Source organism: Protopterus annectens, chromosome 4.part0, assembly GCF_019279795.1.
Source record: "Protopterus annectens isolate FY-2018-M chromosome 4.part0, PAN1.0, whole genome shotgun sequence".
NCBI classification, from domain to species: Eukaryota; Metazoa; Chordata; order Ceratodontiformes; family Protopteridae; genus Protopterus; species Protopterus annectens.
Window position 1 is genome coordinate 866,666,718 of NC_056733.1, and position 18,380 is coordinate 866,685,097.

The 18,380-nt window shown below is 37.6% G+C and overlaps 1 protein-coding gene across 1 annotated transcript in view; it reads left to right on the forward strand.

The window, feature by feature from the left end:
• Positions 1-8,128: 8,128 nt before the first annotated feature.
• Positions 8,129-18,380, forward strand: part of SPECC1L (sperm antigen with calponin homology and coiled-coil domains 1 like) — a 2,326,126-nt gene continuing 2,315,874 nt past the window's right edge. Inside the window, exon 1 of the mRNA XM_044068824.1 lies at positions 8,129-8,351. The gene's annotated coding sequence lies outside the window, so the exon portion shown is untranslated. The remainder of the gene's footprint in view (positions 8,352-18,380) is intronic.

The window sequence follows — 18,380 nt, forward strand, 5'->3', positions numbered from 1 at the left end:
ACCATATGTTTTGCATTTTTCTCTATTTTAAACAACTGCCTATTTTGTGGCAGGAGTTTCTCTCATCAGGCCTCTGTTAAAAAGGGGATACCTCAGCCTAGTCTGACTATGCCGGTCAATAAAGACAATAAATAAAATAAGTATTCATTTATTTTTACTTTTTACATTTATTAACTATGTAAGTACAATGATCTGATCAACCTGGGCCACAAAGGCATAGAAAGACAACAATAAAAGTCAAATAAAGAATGAGTCATAAAAATAATTAACAATGGAATACAGTAACAGTGTAACCAATATAGCAATAAAACATAATTAAGAGAATATAGTAGTACAGGGAAAAGAAATGACTGTAATATGTTACAAATTAAAAATGTGTACCTGTAAAAACATCTTGCGATTAGTATGAGAGAATGCATAAAAAGAATAAGTAAAATGCCTTAGGGGGTTGCATAGTTTATTAATTTACAGTAAGGCAGAGTAAGATTAGTGGAATGCTCAGTGGTGCAGTGGTAGAGTTGTCGGCTCACAGCAAGAGGTTCTCCAGTTCAATTCTCTGCTGGGGTGCCTTCCGTGTGGAGTCTGCATGTCCTCCCTGTGTCAGTGTGGGTTTCCTCCAGGTGCTCCGATTTCCTCCCACATTACAAAGACATGCATCTGGAGCGTTTCTCTCTGGCCCTCCACTAAAAATTGGCTTCTTTCCAAGTCAGACTTTCCCAGTAAACAAATGTTAAATAACTGAATAAAAATAGTGGAGGTTTGTTTGAATGAAGGAATGATATTAAAGAATTGTGTAAATAAATATTGCCTAGAAGAAGATTACAGCTACCAAAGAATACAGTAAAGGGGTAAATTATTAATGAGGATGTATATATTTTGTTTGATAGGTAGTTACACATTCGTAATATTAAGAGGAGGAACTCCAGAATACAAGGACCTTAGTAAAACTTAGGGTTGTAGGAAAGTGGAGGATGTTAACGATGCTTACCAAAACAATGACATTGAGAGATTTACTGGATATGCTCCTTGAGAGATTTATAGAATTTCTCAAGGGTGTAATATCTCTGATAGTTTGAGGGATTGTATCCCGGTGTGCTGAGGCTAATTTCTCAAACAACTTTGCTTCATCTTTGAGCTGCATAATGCTCACAAGCATAGCAAGTCTGGAGATGACTGAGGTAACAGGATTCTTCTGAGATGGTATTAAATGTGCATTATAAACAGTCAAAAATTAAATGTTGAATATTTTTAAAGGGAATGAATATGAGAAGGATTGACCCTACTTATTATCTCATAATAAATTTTCAGCTACATTTGTGTCTAGGCATTCCTAGTAGGAAGAGTGAAAATGGTTTAATATGGTATAGATAAAATGACCTTGTAGCAATTGAAGACTGACTTACAAGAAGGAGAGTTTACTTTCATTTAAGAAAACTTGAAAAATTGGAAGCAGCAAAAAGTATAGAGAGCCATAGACATCTTCAGAGTAACCCAAATACAGAATGTAATTGCTAGATAAAATTGATTTATTAATAGGGAAACATTGATCTATGTTCTATGATCAAGTAAACTGTTTGAATGTTTAATGAATCATAGTGATGTATATAGTAAGAAATTATGTAGACATGTTTAAATAGGTTTGTGTTTGTTTTGTTTTGTTAGTGTGTCTGTTTCTGTATATAAAATGCCAATATAATATTAAAAAGTAGCCCAAATACTATTGATACAACAAAGCATAACTTTCTGACAACTTTTATTTAATTGTATATTTCTTTCTTTATAAAAAAAAACTCTATTGAATTATCACTTGCGACATAGATAAACCATATTAAAAAGTTCAAATTTACAAACATTATACATGACATATATTGTTCTATACCATATAATCAAAGCAAAGTTACATAAATTGTTCAGTTCCTGCCTTCTCTTAAACATTCCTCCTCCTCTGAAGCATGTTTTTTGCAGGTATTGTTCCTACAATTTCCATTTTTTCTATGCAATTTACTTCTACCCTTTTCAAAGATCACACTTCCTGTTCTTTTGTCTTTGTTACAACATTCACTGCTTCAAATATAGTTGGTTTAGCCTTTGATTTCCATTTTCTAGCAATTGCTTTTTGGCAGTCATCAGAATTAAACTTTGCAAGGCCTTACTGTGTCTAGGCAATTCAGATCTTGTATCCCAGCTCAAAAAATAATTTTCTTAGTTACACTCTTTTGCTTGCCAAGCATTCCTGACAGAGTAGTCTGTAGGGAATTTTTAAAATCTGCCATCTCATTATACTCTGAGAACATATGTCCTCAAGATCCTCTATCTTCCCCAATACACCTCCAACATTTGACATCTATCTGAGGAAAAATTATCTGGAGTCTCTTTCTAGAATAAAAGTATCAATGCAAACACTTCCAGACAAAAATCCTAAATCTTCTAGATTTTGTTGCATATTTGGAAACCATGCATATGTCCTCCTATTGCTTCTTTGTGAATTGCTTATCTAATCTGTCTTCCCAATCTTTTCTGATCTCCTCTGATCGATTCCTATAATTATCGTGCAATATTTTACATGCCCTACTAACTATCCCTTTTTTAACAGCAGTTTCTGTTCTAGACTCAGTTAAAAACTCAACCAGTGCAGGTCTTTCATTTAGGATTCCACTATCTCTTTCTTTTTGTCTGTACTCTGATATCAATCTCTGATAGGGAAGGCATTCTCTATCCTGGAATACAAGTGACTTTTTAGCCTCTTTCCATTATATTACCTTTCCCTCTCTAATTATTTGTTCCAAATACCTTGGTTCCTTTGGCAGCTTCCCCCAGTAAATTCTATTCCCTTCTTGCATGTTCGCTGTACCCCTAATTGCAGTTATCCCTATCAGCAGAATCTCGTTTCTCTATTCCCGTATTATTTTACTTTTTAGTGTACTCCCTGCTACTTTGTCAGTATACTGTTCTATATGGCTGTTGTCATTTCTCCTTAAGGATCTACATTCAAAATCCCACTATTTTCTTATTTCTTGAATTACCCTTCCCCACTTCACCATCATCATCCCTTTCCATTTTTAACTGTACTTTTCTTCTTGTATTATGTATAAGAGCCTTAACAGTCTAGCTCTAAAATATCCCTTCAAATCAGATAATCCTAGACCTCCTTGTCCTATTGGCAGAATCAACTTAGCCCACTTGACTTTTGAACCTCCCCCTCCCTGATAAAATCCTTCAACTCTTTATTAATTACTAACCACAACTTCTAATCTGGTTAATAAAAGTATGCCTGATCTGTGTATAAAATTAAAGGGACTAAAAAGATTTTTACTGCTTGCATCCTGCTATCCATATGCATAGGGAAGAGCTTCCATTTTTTCATTTTTTGTATTATCTTTTTGTTTAGTCTTTTCCCACATATCCTTAGCTGCCATAATGGAATCCTTCTTAATCTATACTCCTAAATACTTCATTTTATCATATACCCATAAATATGGTTATTGCTGAACCAGTTCATGTGTAGGTACATAGCGTACAGCTATAGTCTTTGGTTTTATATTCATTAATTTTATATCCTAAAACAATTTTGGAAATGTCTCAGAATGTTCCACAACCCTTAGATTTCCTTATCAGATTCCATCTGCTACAACATAATATCTGCAAATAAAGCCAACTTTTCTTTAACATTATACCAAATATATCCTTGAATTTCTGAGTCCCTTATTTTCTTTGTCGATGGTTCTTAAAATAGCACAAATAAAGGAGAAAGAGGACACCCCTGCCTGATTCCTCTCTTCAAATACAATTTATTAGAGAGGAACCTTCCCATTTTAATTCTTGCCTCCAATCCTTCATATATCCTCTTAATTAATCTTGTTATTGTTTCAGGGATTGTAAATACTTCCATTGCCCTACTCTGAAAATCCCAGCTTACTTTGCTAAATTCTTTCTCTGCCTCAAGACCCACCAACAACACCATTATTATCTTAGATTTTGTTTCCCTCTGGATCATCATTGTTTTATCAATACTGTCAAATGTTTGCCTCCCCTCCATAAAAAAACATTGATCCATATCTGTCAGTTTTGGCATCATCTTTACAATTCTTTTAGCCACTATAGACATAATCACTTTATAATCACGGTTTAAAATTGAATACTGCCTATACAAAGCTGGATCTTATCAGTCTTTAACGTCTTTAAGTATTGCAGCTACCACAGCTTTTTTTCAAGATTCCACCGCCTACCCTCCATTTAAAATACTGTTAAACACAACCTTCCAGATCTTTATCACTTTCTTCCCTCCTAGCTTGCATACTACTACTGGAATACCATATGTTTCTACAGTTTCCTGCAGACTGGTTATACATCTCCATTTTACCTCATATCCTCCTATCATAACTTTTAATTATTGAACCTCATCTATCTTTAACCCTAGCATATTTAAGTCTTCCATGAATGTTTTAATTTTTGTTTTTCTTGATTTCCCCACTTCTCTGCTGCATACAAATTTTCATAACATTTCAGACATATCTCTAATACCGCTACAGGACATCTAGTTATTTTTCTTGTTATAGGCTTCCTAAGTTTGGCAACAACCCTGTTCTACTTTTTGTTGCCTACTTTGTTACGCCAAAAGTTTTGTGCTCTGGAGTTATTATCAAAAAACAGTTGCTTAACAGACGTATTATCCAGGTACTCCCTTATGTTCTCTTTAGTACTCTGTACTTGTTCTGTGAGATTACCCCATTAAGTAATAATTACCTTTGTCAGTCAATCTAAATATTTCCTCTTACTTCTTAACCTGATCTATTTTTCTTTTATTTGTACCCTGTTTTAAACTCTACTTTCATTTTATCCCACTCACTAGCTATAACTTATGGAATACTTTCTATCCTCCCTAATAACTCCAGAATAATTTTCACTAGCCATTCCTTAAATTCCTCTCTTTTTAACAGGTAGGTGGCAATTGCCAATGTCTCATTTTCACTTCATTAACTTGCATTTTTTCTTAGTAATTATTGGTGCATGATCTGAAAAGGTTATTGGATGCATGTCAAAGTTCTCAATTAAATGCACATGTTCCCATGAAGTATAATTTCTGTCTAGTCTAGTACCTTGGATACAGGTACACATCTCTCAATGTTCCTACTACTGAAGTCACATTTTTATAATAAATATATTCAAACATTTCTTTAGAAATCTACTCTCTTTTCTTATAGTTTCCCTTGTATGTCCCCCATATACATTCTCATTGTTGCAAATCAAATTCTAGTCCCCACCTATAAATAATATTCTCTGCTGAAAGCTGAGTGTTTCTCCCAAATTTTTAAGCTTCATGATAACTGTTTTAGGTGGATATAAATACATGCCAGCGTATTCCTTGTTCCTTGCCAGTAGCCCCTTACTACCATAAATATGCCATCATTATCTTTTTAAACTCTTCTAACCATACCTCTCAACATCTTAGCAGAAAAAAAATCTGGACAAAGCCAAAAATAATGGTGGCGGTGGTGGTGGTGGGGCAAAAATAGAAACAATTTTTAAATTTTGCTCTCATAGACTTAAACAGTTGCTAGAGTAAAAGGTTTTGTGTTACTATGCATGTTTTGAATGATATGAAGTCTGTAACTCAAATGCCTGTCATTATTTAATGAAGTCATTCCTCACTGAGTTGCTACAGAAGTCAAGAAAACCAAATATTTTATAAAGAGCACACTAAAAATATGAACCAAAAATCTGGACATTCTGCAAAAATCTGACATTTGAGAGGCATGCTTCTATCACTATTGGAGATACTGTAGAAATTAAAATAAACACTCCTCTTTTTCCTTTGTCCCTGATATTCTACTGAATACCCATCCTGAAATCCTTTTTAGCTGCACATTTCTGAAGCTGAACAGATTTTAAATTAGTGCAATGACAGTGAAATAAGTTGAAACTCAAATAAATCAACTACTTTATTCCTCCCCCACTAAAATACTTTGTCTATTAATAATAGGTTGCACAAAGAAAATAATTTGAATAATATATATTGCCAGAGGACAATGAATTTGAAGTTCAGACAATAGATTACTTTACAAGAATGATAAAATGAGTGACAGCACAGAATGCTGGCACCATATTTTTCATGCAGGAGATAAACAATTATCACAATTGACAACAGGAAGAATCTGAAAGAGTTTAGAAGTCTTATATTAAGAAATACTTGTAGATGTTTGACAAATTTAGACTTGTTGCTTCTTAGTACAAGGTTTATAAGATATTCTAATATATTTAGGATAGCAGGAGAACTTTAGAATATCATTGTGTATACTCTTGAACAAATGTTTCAGTCTAAGCTGACATGAGGAGTTAATGCAGAAAATATATTCTAGAAAAAGCATTTATTTTTATAATAGAGACTTTAGATAATAGACAAAACTTTAAGGCATTTCACCTATCTAAATCTTGTTGGATATTGGTCCAAGTTTTAGAATAATAGCTTGATTATAATCAGTGTTTTTCTCAGTACATTTAACAGCCAAGTATTTAAGTTCAGAAGTCAAAAGACTATTTAAAATAAAATGATTCAGATATTTATAAGCATCATATAGAGGAAATAAATCAGATTTGTTGACGTTATGCTTATAATTGAAAAAAAGGTTCTAATCATTGAAAAATTTAAGAAAGTGTCATTGTGAGTAACTAGAAAATAGAAGCTAATATTTTCTGCAAGTGCAATAAAACAGAGATAGAACCTTTATATTAAGGAAATTAACTGATGGGAGTGATTTTTAGAGCATTATTAGGAGTTCAGTATATAAATCAAACAGGTACAGAGATAGGGATAAATAAAAAGAGATAGTGAACTTTTTAGTGTAGATAGGCATACTCAGTGTACTCAAGTGAGTACATTTTTATGAGCAACTTCCAGAAAAAATATGGTTTACAGAGGCTGAAGAGAGTATATAACTGTTTATACTAATGCTTACATCAAAGATATGTACACATCTTACTTACAAATAAGCCTACTAATCTGAAAAAGGGTCAACAGCTAAGAATAAGACACCCTTCTTCCACTGTCATAGGGGTAGTATTTGGAATGTGTAGATATTTTGAACATGAGGTGGAATCAACACTAGAAGGCTGTGAGTAGAGTAGAAAATGAAAATGACTTCGGAATATTGCTTGACCCATTTGGACAATATACCATCTCTGTGGTGAAAGAATTATCTGACAGGAAAATAATCACCAGTTCCTGTAGATGACAAGAGAAGGTTTGAAAAGAAATATGCTCCAAAGCTTGGTGTCATACCTCTCAACCTCTTAATGCAATACTCTGGACAAAACCTAAAATAATGGGGTGTACAATGGCCCAAAATAGGGCCAGATTTTAAATATTCCTCTTATAAACTTAGAAAGTTGCTAGAACAACAGGATTTGCATTAGCAAGCATTTTCTGGAGTATTTGGGATCTATAACTGAAATTTATGTTATTCATACCTCTCAATCGCTTAGAGCACTAAATCTGGACAAAGCCATAACATAAATAGTTGGGGGAGGGGGCAAACGCTCAAAAATAGGTATAATTTTACAGTATTACTCTTACAAACTTAGAAAGTTGATAGAATAAGAGATTTTGCATCACCATGAATTTTATAAATGATTCGAAGTCTAAAACTGAGATTTCTGTCATTATTTTCTGATTTTAGTCCTCAATGATTTGCCAGAATACCACAATTTTTGGAGAAACAGACCAAAAAATATGAGACAAAAATCTGTACATTCTGCGAAAATCTGGACAGAGAGGTATGATGTTATTATTTAGTAACTTATATCGTCAGGGATTTGCCAGGAAACCGCAATTTTATCAGCAGCAGACCAAAAATGCGAGGCAAAGTCCTGACATTTTTCGAAAAGCGGGACAGAGTTGAACTGGTGCCCACTTCTTGAAACGTAGTTGAACCATCTATTTGCATTTAAACTGCTTACATTATTTTACACTTTTATGGAATGCAACGACTGAAAGATTAAAACCTTATCAGAACATTCCCTCCACTTACTTAACATCACGTGACACACTCAGTGTTTTTTTTTTTAATACGATTCGAAAGGAGCAGATTTCGGGAAAAAAATAATTACGCGCGTGCGCAAGTGGTGCAGCACCTAAGTCTTCTACTGCGCTTGCGTTTAGTGGGACTCAGTCTCTCTGAGTGTTGTGCCTGCTGTATTGTCAATGTAGGATTTCTGATTCACTGTGTAGGATATCCACGTTTCTCATGCGACCTGTCGACTGAGGCACAACCGGACACATATCTAGTGGGTTTGTTAAGATACGTGCTTGCAGTAGATGGGTCGACAGTTAGTAACAACGCCAGGAGCTTATCAAGGTAAGAAAGACAGGAGTGAGGGAAGAACAGTTCCGGCCCTGGCTCCCCTAGCCGGAGCTGTTGGGGTAGTTGGGGGTGGGTTTCAGTAGATCTCTGACTTTGGCTTTGGGTGTGGGAAAGTGTCCATTCTGTGTAGTCTTTTTGTGTGCCAAGTCTGCTCTCTCAGAATAGTCGATAGAAAGTTTATACTGTACTCCAGCTGGGAATCTGTTTTGCTTGGGACGAGCAGCTCGAGTGGTGAAGAGGCACAACTGATGCCCTGTGTTTGTAGGAGTTCCCCGCTGTTTGTTTATCAGTGAAGGAGTCTTGATATTCCCCTGTATTGCAGACTCCTCTCCAGTACGCTCTGTTTACAAGGATATACAACACGGTCTCCGTCCTGTAGATGAGGGGACTGCTTGCACCCCCCCCCCCCCCGTAAAACTGTTGACAGTTTAAATCATTCGGCAAATAGTTTGTATTTGTTTTATTGTTCTGTTATTTGGAGAAGACGTTGTTCATGAAGATGTACTATAATAGTGCGCATAATCTAGGAAAACTTTGATAAGCTATGGCAAACTTTCAGTTTACTTTTGTTCTCCGATACGTTTCACGTCCGGGACTGCCAACAGATGCATCCTGAGGTATTGTGGATCTGTACCAGCATTATGTTTAGTATGTGACACCAAAATGTTGTTAAGTCCTAGCTCTTTAAATGCCTCCTTTGGGATGGCGAGACAGCTAATGGCATGATCTGTTAATGAGTGGAAAATACTTTGCTTGAACGCTGTTTCTCATATCATTATATTAAAATCGTAGAGTCAAATTTGAAATAAATTATTTATTTTGGTACAGTGTAGGCGTTACATAATAACTGACGTTCGCACTGTCTCTTGTAGTTTGAGAGATGTTATGTCTATATTTAGGACTGATGACTCCCTACAGTAGCATCCCTGATCTTGATTTTTGTATATTTTACTTTTATTCGTTTGAAGTGTGGGTTTTTGTGATTGGGCCACTTTAAGTGTAATGTTAAAATATTTCAGCTTTTTTGAGGGGTCTGAGTACAGTAGTTGAAGCTTTTTTATTTGCATGTACATTTCATAGTTATTTATGTCTGTTGTGAGTGATATTTTTTTTATGTCTGATTTTGAATGCAGCAGTAACAAAAAAAAACTAAATCTACACTGCGGACCTCTTTAATTGCTTGATGGATGTTATTTGTTTTGCATGGATGTAATAAAAATGTGGCATAATGTAAATGCTATATGTTGTGCTATGGAGTATGAAAATCCCCATTGTTGTGTTTTTGTGATGCAGGTGGTTTTTTTTGGATTTGCTGTACATGAGCATTTTTTATTTCATGTAATTTCCTGGTGGAAAATAAATGAATTTTGCAGTTTTAATAAAATTATTTGCAAGTCTTTGCAGTAGTATAATCAAAGGATCAGCACACTGGAAAGGGTGGCAGTGGATAGCGAATGCCAGTTGCCTTGTAAGTAATACATTTATTTCAGAAATGTACATGCACCTATAAACAAAAGTGGCAGACGTATTTTAAAATACCCTTAAAAAATGTGGGCGGTAATGGAGAAAGCATATGTAAGAACTTGACGCCTGGTGTCTTTAATTGGAAGTTGAGGCAGGTGTATTGTAAAAATTCTGAACTGGGCACAGGAATGACTTGAATAGTATTTAATGACTTCTTTTAGGATTTGTTATGAATTGGATGTAACACAAGCTGCTGAAGCTGGAGCCATCGTTTTTGAAAGTGTTTGATTTATTTATGTAAGTGTGTGCATGTTTTGATGGCTGGATTAGTCTCACTAGGCTTGTCTGTTTTCATGGTGGACCTGAGGTTGTATTTGCAGTTATTATGGGAAGTTTTTTTAATGACTGTTTTTGGCAGGATTATTGTTAAAGTTTGCCTGAATATAAACCAGAGGGTGGAGAAAGTTTGTGATAATAAGGACTATTTTGAAAACGTGAGAGCACTTTTTTCTTGGAATTTTTCTGAGCGAGAAAAAAAATGATGGTCCGTATTAAATGTAAAATTAAAGGATTGCAAGAAATCAATGTGAAAGTGATTCAGTAAGGGTACTATGAATGTTGCTCTGTTTTGAAAGTTCACATGATAAAATAATGTGCATATTAAAGTAATGTGTATATTATGGAGCATTTGGAGGGAAAGATGTTCTATTTTTATGTTTAAGATGTGGATTGACACTGACTTTGTACATTGTTGTATAACTGAGATGGCTTGGCTTTTTGTTTGGTGGGTGAAATGCTATAGTCTTTTATAAATGATTAAGTGTGAGAGGGATGGATTTGTAATGTGTTCTCTCTATTTTTTAAATTAATAGAAATAGTTTAACATTTTCTGTCTGAATAATGGTGTCTAGGTAACCACTCCCTCTTACTTTTGCACAGTTGTATCCGTATTGGGAAGAGAATCCAAGTATCTGGTGTGGGTTTAGAACTAGAGTTCTTTGACCTTATAACCTCAGAGGCAAGTGGGCTACCAGTTTAAGTCCATGAGTCTGATATTGCTGCAGTCAAATATGTTGGGGCCTGATTAGCTAATCTTCGAACAGCTCCGGGTCAATGTGTGCATTGTAAATAGGGTTTTCAAAGATACACTGTGCCTTTTTTAGTTGCTTATAACAGTGTTTATGGCGTAACTGCTGTTTTTTTATTGACATTTGCACAGTTTTTGTTTCAGACTACTTTGTTATTGATATTATACAATGTGCCGTGATTACTGTGTACTTATTTGTAAAATGTGTTATTACTAGGTCATAGACTGAAACTGTTATTGGGGGGCTGTTTTGTACCCTGAACTATCTGATGTGTGATAGCCAAATTATTTCCAAAGCAAAGAAATGTTGACCTGCATTTCATAAAGTATTGCTTGTTTTAAACATTTTTTTCTGACAAAGTGTAAAAATGGTCAACATGGAAAATGAAGTCAAGAAAATATTTTTAAAAGTGGAAAAAGTTTGGTTAGAGGCCAAGGCTAAATAGGTACTGGAAGTCTTGGTCAGAACAGAAGCAGCATATTGATTTGAGATGCTGAAGTGTTGAGTATATGAGTTCCAGTGCATCTGGTAATAATTGGATATTTGTCCAAGAGCTGAGGAACAAGATAAACTGTAGATGACAGCACGATTAATACAGTGATCGATGAAGCTGCTGGATATAAAAGATACTGACAGGCTGTGAACTGTACGTTTCATACTGATGACAGAAAAAAAAAATGACTGCTTACATAGTCTGCCACATTTTAGCAATGATTAGCCTGTAGCTGGCCCTAATTATGCTTTTCCCCTGGTCCTTAACTTATCTTAGGCACTTTTGAAAAAAATCATTGGACTTTGTGTGTCCAGTCCTAACATGAAATACGATGCCACTACACTTTCGGTGAAAAAAAGATTTTATGATGTCGGTATGTGCGTGTGCCCTCAGTCGGAATGCAATGTCCCCACCTTTTCATTTTTAATCTTTTAATACCTGACTTTCGAATTTACTGCCAGTTCATTTATTAGTACTTTAATGGTTATGACTTCTCAAGGATTAGTGATGCTTTTTGAAGAAATTAAAGACGTAGATTGGAACAATGAAGCTCCATTTTTGCCATTAGCAACTTCACAGTTGTTTAAGGGCAAATCCTTACAGCTATTAAGTAAGTGCAAAAAGGTTAGATTAACTGGTCAAAATGGATTTCACTAGCATGGTGGAATAAGAAACCAATTAAATTGGTAACTAATAATATAAGCCACAAATTATGTAAATTATTTGCTTCAAGCTCCTTAAAGAAAACATTTAACATTTTGTAGATTTATTGAAAAATCAAATTAAAACATCCAAAACTGCTTACGAAGAGTCACTGACTAAGAATGCTGACCATAAAAACTTTTATAGTTATGTCAGAAACTCAACAATATACTTGGTCCTATTTTAAATGAGGGTACAATTCTTTTTAATTCTTCTGAAATAGCCGAAATTTTAAAGACTAGTTTACCATTTGTAGCTTTTGGTGAAATCTTAATCCCAGATAAATCGCTTTACCTTCATATTGTTGAAGAGCAGATGTACGAAAGCACAATTTCAAAAGTTGGGAATGCCGACACTGAATTGCCGAATTCACAGTTGAGCAAATGCCAGTATGCATTTGCTCATGTGAATTTGGCAATTCAGAGTGCAGATTGCACTACATTGGGAATCGGAACATGTACCCCTTCCCTCACCGTAGTGCAATCTCAGAGTTAGTACATTAGCGGGGGGGGGGGCTTGCCCCTAACATGGGGCTTGCAGGGGGATTTGCCCCCCCTGCATGACTGTGTTTGGAAACATCCGGAAATGTCGGGTGTTTCAGAAACATTCGACATTTCTGGAATGCCGAATTCGTTGATCAGCATTTTTGCTGTTTTAAACATTTGAAAGTACAGTTTCTGACTATGTGAGTCGGATATTTGCCTGCTTGCATATTTTGTTTGCGACCTTGTAAAGGTAAACCGATAAATGTCATACTTCATGTCAGTCACAGAGAATATGATGAAATCTGCTGTAAATATGGTTACAAAGAACAGCGGTGCTGGCCTGACACTATACCGGGTTGTTTCGTTCATAACCTTTCCAACCATCTGACACACCCTTTATCCTCATTATCTTGTTGTTCGTGACCATTCCAGTAATGTTCCAAATAAGAGTGGATCTTTTGACAATACTGTTATTGGCCAATATGTCTGACATCACTTTTGGGCAAGGGTTTTGAGAGGTGTTTATTACCACTTCTAAACATCCATGAGAATTGCTTAGCACTTACTGATCTTAAAACAACATGGTTTTATATGGAAAAGAACTACTTTGGATTTTGTGAAACTGTTAGTGAAACTTTGGATATGGTTTTAGTGTTGGGGTTGCAATTTAAATAAATCCAAATGCTGTTAAAATATTCCTTATTCAATGATAATTCCTTAGTAAAGCATCAGATCAATCTTTTTATTTTTGAATGGTGTAGATGTTGGCTTAGACATAGATGTCACTGTGTTCAAGCTCATGGCAACTTTTCAAACTGGTCAGAGATTGCTATTGGTGTTCTACAGGGGTCTTTATAAGGCCTTATACTAGTACACTTTGTGATGTTTTGTGTATTTATGATGTTTTGTGTATTTGAATATGCTGATGACATTACAATTGAAGCATTGTTAACAGCATTATCAGGTTATTTAGCTTTCAATTCCTATGTGTCTGAACTATTTAAATGGTTAAATAAAATGTGTCTTAACACAACTCTTACATGGATTGATATTCTGCTCATGTCTGAAATGACCAAAATACAATATTTATTTTAGGATGTAGTGTTTTATATAGGAAATGACTAATTACAGAGACCTTAGTGTGTATAAAAGGCATATGTTGTTAAGGCAAAGGGCATGCATGTAACAGGCCTTCTTCTGAGAAACTTTTTGACCTTATCTGTTTCTTGGGATCATAGGAGATTACTAGGCTAACAGCTTAAGGGACCTTACAAGCCTAGCCAATATAACCCAATTTTTTACCCAATATATGGACCCTTGGATAGCATGGATTTGTGCCTGTGCATTCAGTATCTTACAAACTGCCACTGTACATAAGAGACGTAGGCACCACCCCAGGTGTGAATTTGCGAATCCCCATCCATTGCTCCAAACTGAGTTTAAAGAGGACCAGGAAAGGGCTCTGCTTAATGTCAGTAGGAAGCCTGTTCTAAAGAAGGGGCGATTGTGACACATTTGTCTTTTCAGCATGTTTTGTTTGAGTCACTGACTATGTATAGATCATGTGACCCTTGTGCTGTTTGACTTGTGGATGTGTGTAGCATCTCCATCAGGGCTGGATTTGTGAGTGCCTTGTAGGTCAGGTGTAGGTCACTCCTTAAGAGCTGGTAGTAGACTAAAAGTTCTCTACCTTTACTCTCTCCCCATAGTTCATGGTATTTTCACTATTTTGTTTGTGAGGAACCTCTGTTGCATTTTTCTTTAGTTTGTACATATTCATGAGGTAATCTCTCCATATTAGAAAGCGTTCAAAGAAATTTTATTAAAATAATTTATGGAGTGCAGGACAGTCGTGTGTCAGGAACTTTAAGCTAAACTTAGAAATTATCGCTGGGTCTGATTTTTTTGTTTGATTCAACTGTTGGGACTCAAATCTGACAATGATCCATTCTCAGCGTCTTTAAATCTTTGGATCCAGGGCACTTACTCCTCCCCTATCCATAATTCCCCTTCCTTCATCAAAATGCCTCAATCTCATTTGCCACCTGAACCAAACAGTTGCAAGGGCTCTGATCTCCTCTTTGTGATAAGTTTCTCTTCAAAGATAATTTTCCCGATTCTTATTTTCTTGTAGCTTTAGCTGGTGCTTTGCACCTTTCCTCACTATCAGTCTGTCATGGAAGATACAGATTTGGATGAAGGGGAGGGTTCTCTTAGATCCCCCTTCAGAGGTGAGTCCTTTGGCAAAATCCTAAAATTGATGAAGCAGAAAGGGGGATGGTCTACTGATATACCTTCCTCAGAAGAATCTGTTTTTTTTTTTGGAACTGGCTCTTCTCTGCCTGGGTGGTTCTCACCACACCATGCCATCTTTGATTTGGTGGTGGGAGGGCCTAGAAGGAGCCTGATGCAGCAGAACCATTTCCCAAGAAACCGGACAAGATTTTGGCAGCACCAAAGGATAGAACTCACTAAGCCCCCCCCCCCCCCCCCCGTACATGTCATGGTGGTGAACAAAATCTTCCACTGCTGAGGCCAACTTTGCTCTCACCTGTTTGCATTCCATTTAAACAAGTGCAGCAGTTACTTCGCCTTAATTATTCCACAGGGTTAGTCATTGAGGGGTGCTGTGATCCACATTTGGCCCCAAGGTTCTCCTGTACATCTTTCCCCATTTCTACTTGTCATGAAATTTACTCAGAAAGCCAGAAGGTGCAAAGTGAAAGTACTCCTCATTGCCCCTTATTGGCTTTGGCAAGTCAGGTTCCCATATCTTTGGTCTCACTCCCTATGTCCTTTCTGGCACTAAGTTGCAGCCCAGGTTTTCTATCCAGGTGTCCTCTCCCAGACCCAGAAACCTTTTAATTAACCATCTGATGTTGTAAATCTTTGTTCATTAATTACTGTTAGGACCTCTGTTTGTCCTCGGATCCGATATGGCCGTTTCCAAGCTCGCACCAGCCAAAAACTCTCAGCTAAGACCTATCCATAATGCCCCTCTCCTAGTTATTCCAGATCTTGTTTGCCGTTCTTCTAGTCAAACGTGCTAGCCATCTCTCTCAAAGCTAAGTAGAAAATTGTTATTTTTAAGACAGTTTCTCTTCAAAATTGTTTATTTTTTTAGTCAATTTAGCCTTTTTCTCACTGTCGCCTATAACCTAATTCTATTCCCTACCCTTTACTTTGGTAATTTAATTTCTACCAGTATTGGTACTGTCCCTCTCTCCTGCCATTGACAGGCCCTTCCTTACCGCTTGTGGTATTTTTTAAATACCATCATTGGTATTCTCTCACCTTTTCTCCCTTATTTTGTTTTTTCTATAGGATAACCTTGTTGCCTTACTATGTCAGACAAAGCTAAGTTGGAGTTTAAACAGTGTGACAAGTGTGGGTGTAAGATGCCTAACTCGGATACACATGTTCGTTGTGTCTACTGTTTGGGCGTGGATCATATTAAAGCTGACTGTGACATTTGCGTTAGTTTTAGTAATCGTACACTAGCAGAACGTAAAAATTAAACTTTTATTTTAAAAGGTTTAATCAAGACACCTTTTTCGGAGGCTCTATCTGGGTCAGTGGTCTCACCCCCTCCAAAGACCAAAAAACATAAGGAAAAATGAGTCACTTGGTTCCTGCATCTCCGTCAGTTACGGAACAGAGTCGGCTCTGTGCTTCGCCTGCGCAGACCTCTTCGGCACCAGGCTGTGTATCTTCTCCCTCGGGTGCCGTCCATGATATTCACCCCTATTTCAGTTCCACCTCGGCACCACTGACTTCAGTGCCGTCCTTGGATCTGACGTTGGCTCCGATGACTGTACCTGCTTCGGCACCATCCCCGGCCATGGTGCCGACAGTTTTTTCAGCTCCATCTGCTCCAAAACCCGAATACCTGCCAAGGACAAGATACTCTCCAATTTACGACCCTTTTTTGGGGCAGAGGTTTAGCCCCTTTATAGAAGGGCCTGTTTCTCTTTCAGCAGCCTCCTTTCGATCCACTAGAAGTTTTTTCTGAATTAGATCTAGTGCGGGGTGTGGACCATGTTCTGGCAGCTAGGGGATTGCCCATTCCAGCTAGACCTTCCGTCCCTCTTGGCTTGGAATCTTTTACTACAGCTTCCCCTGTTTATCCTCCTCCAGCCTCTACCCAGATCCTGGAGATCTCCATACCGATGTCCACTCCGGTGCATACTGTCTCGACTCCCGACAGCAGTGTTTCCCCTGACACCGACCACCCTTGCTACATCGGCTCCGGTGGAGCTGATGCTCTCTCAGAGCAGTGCTTGGACCATCCGTACATTGGTACCTAGCCCAGCGCCTGTTTTCTTGCTGGTGCCGTCTATGTCCACGGCTCCGGCATCCAGTCCTCTCGGAGCTCCTCACCTGGAGGTAGGCTCCTCAGGGCGGGGTGTGACCCTAGTTCCGAGGTTGTCCTTCCTGGTTCTGGGCTGCCATACCTCCTCGGGCAGGTCTGCTGTCCAGGTGATGGAGAGGGGTCCTTCACTTCGAAGGCTCGCAGTCAGCACCAATGACATCAGTATCAGAACCCCTCCCCCAGCATGCACCTCTCCTAACCCTCTATTTTGGGACCCTGGGCACGGGAGTCACAAGAACCCCCTTTGAAGGGAACCTTCAGAGTCAGCACCAATGACATCAGTATCGGAACCCCTCCCCCAGCATGTACCTCTCCCAACCCTCTATTTTGGGATCCCGGGCATGGGAGTCACAAGAACCCCCTTTGAAGGGAACCCCTTCTCCGGAGTCCTCCTCAGAAGAGCCACCCCAGAAGAAACGGTGCAAGAGGAACCACCTTGATTCCCACCAGGAAAGTTTATTCTAGTAAATGGACTAGGTTCTCTATTTGGGCCAAAGATCAGAACTTGGACCCTTTCTCTATGCCTATTCATTAGATCCTACAATACCTGACTACTCTTTTACCTGCGAGAGCCTCAGCATCGATGATCATTGTACATTTAGCAGCTGTCGCCAGTTTTCATAATGGGCTTGATGATAATTCTTCAGTTATGTCACACTGCCTATGCAAGACTGTTTTGAAAGGAGTATTACATGTTAAACTTCTAGTCAAGCCTCCCTTAGAACTCTGGGACTTGACTTTGGTACTTCAGTTTCTCACAGGTCCTACTTTCGAGCCCTTTGATTCATGTGATTTAAAATTTTTGTCATGGAAAACCTTACTTCTAGTAGCACTTACCTCAGCAAGAAGAGTATCTGAGCTGCAGGCCTTGAGTTTCAAGAGACCTTACTTGATCTTCCACATGGATAGGGTGTCCCTTCGTACTGACCCTTATTTCTTGCCCAAGGTCATTTCTGGTTTTTCTATTAACCAATCTATTGACCTGCCAGTTTTCTTCCCTCAGCATTCTTTTGTACACCCTTGATGTGCATCGCCTGCTTCGTTGTTGTTTGGACAGGACTAAATCTTTCAGGAAAACAGATCAATTGTTTGTGGCCTTTGCAGGACCCAGACTGGGTAAATCTGTTTCCAAAGTGACTTTATCCTCCTGGCTTAGAAATGTTGTTACCTTTATCTACCAACAGAATAAGCTGTCTTTACCTTCCAGAATAAAGGCTCATTCTACCAGATCTGTGGCTACTTCTGTAGCATTTCATTCCAGAGCCTCTGTGGATGATATCTGCGCAGCAGCCACTTGGGTAAGACCTCATACCTTTATCTCTCATTACAAATTGGATTTGGCCTCCAGGGGATGAGCATCTTTTGGTTCTGTGGTGCTCAGGAATATCCTTCCTTAGGGCCACCCAGGACTCCAGTAGC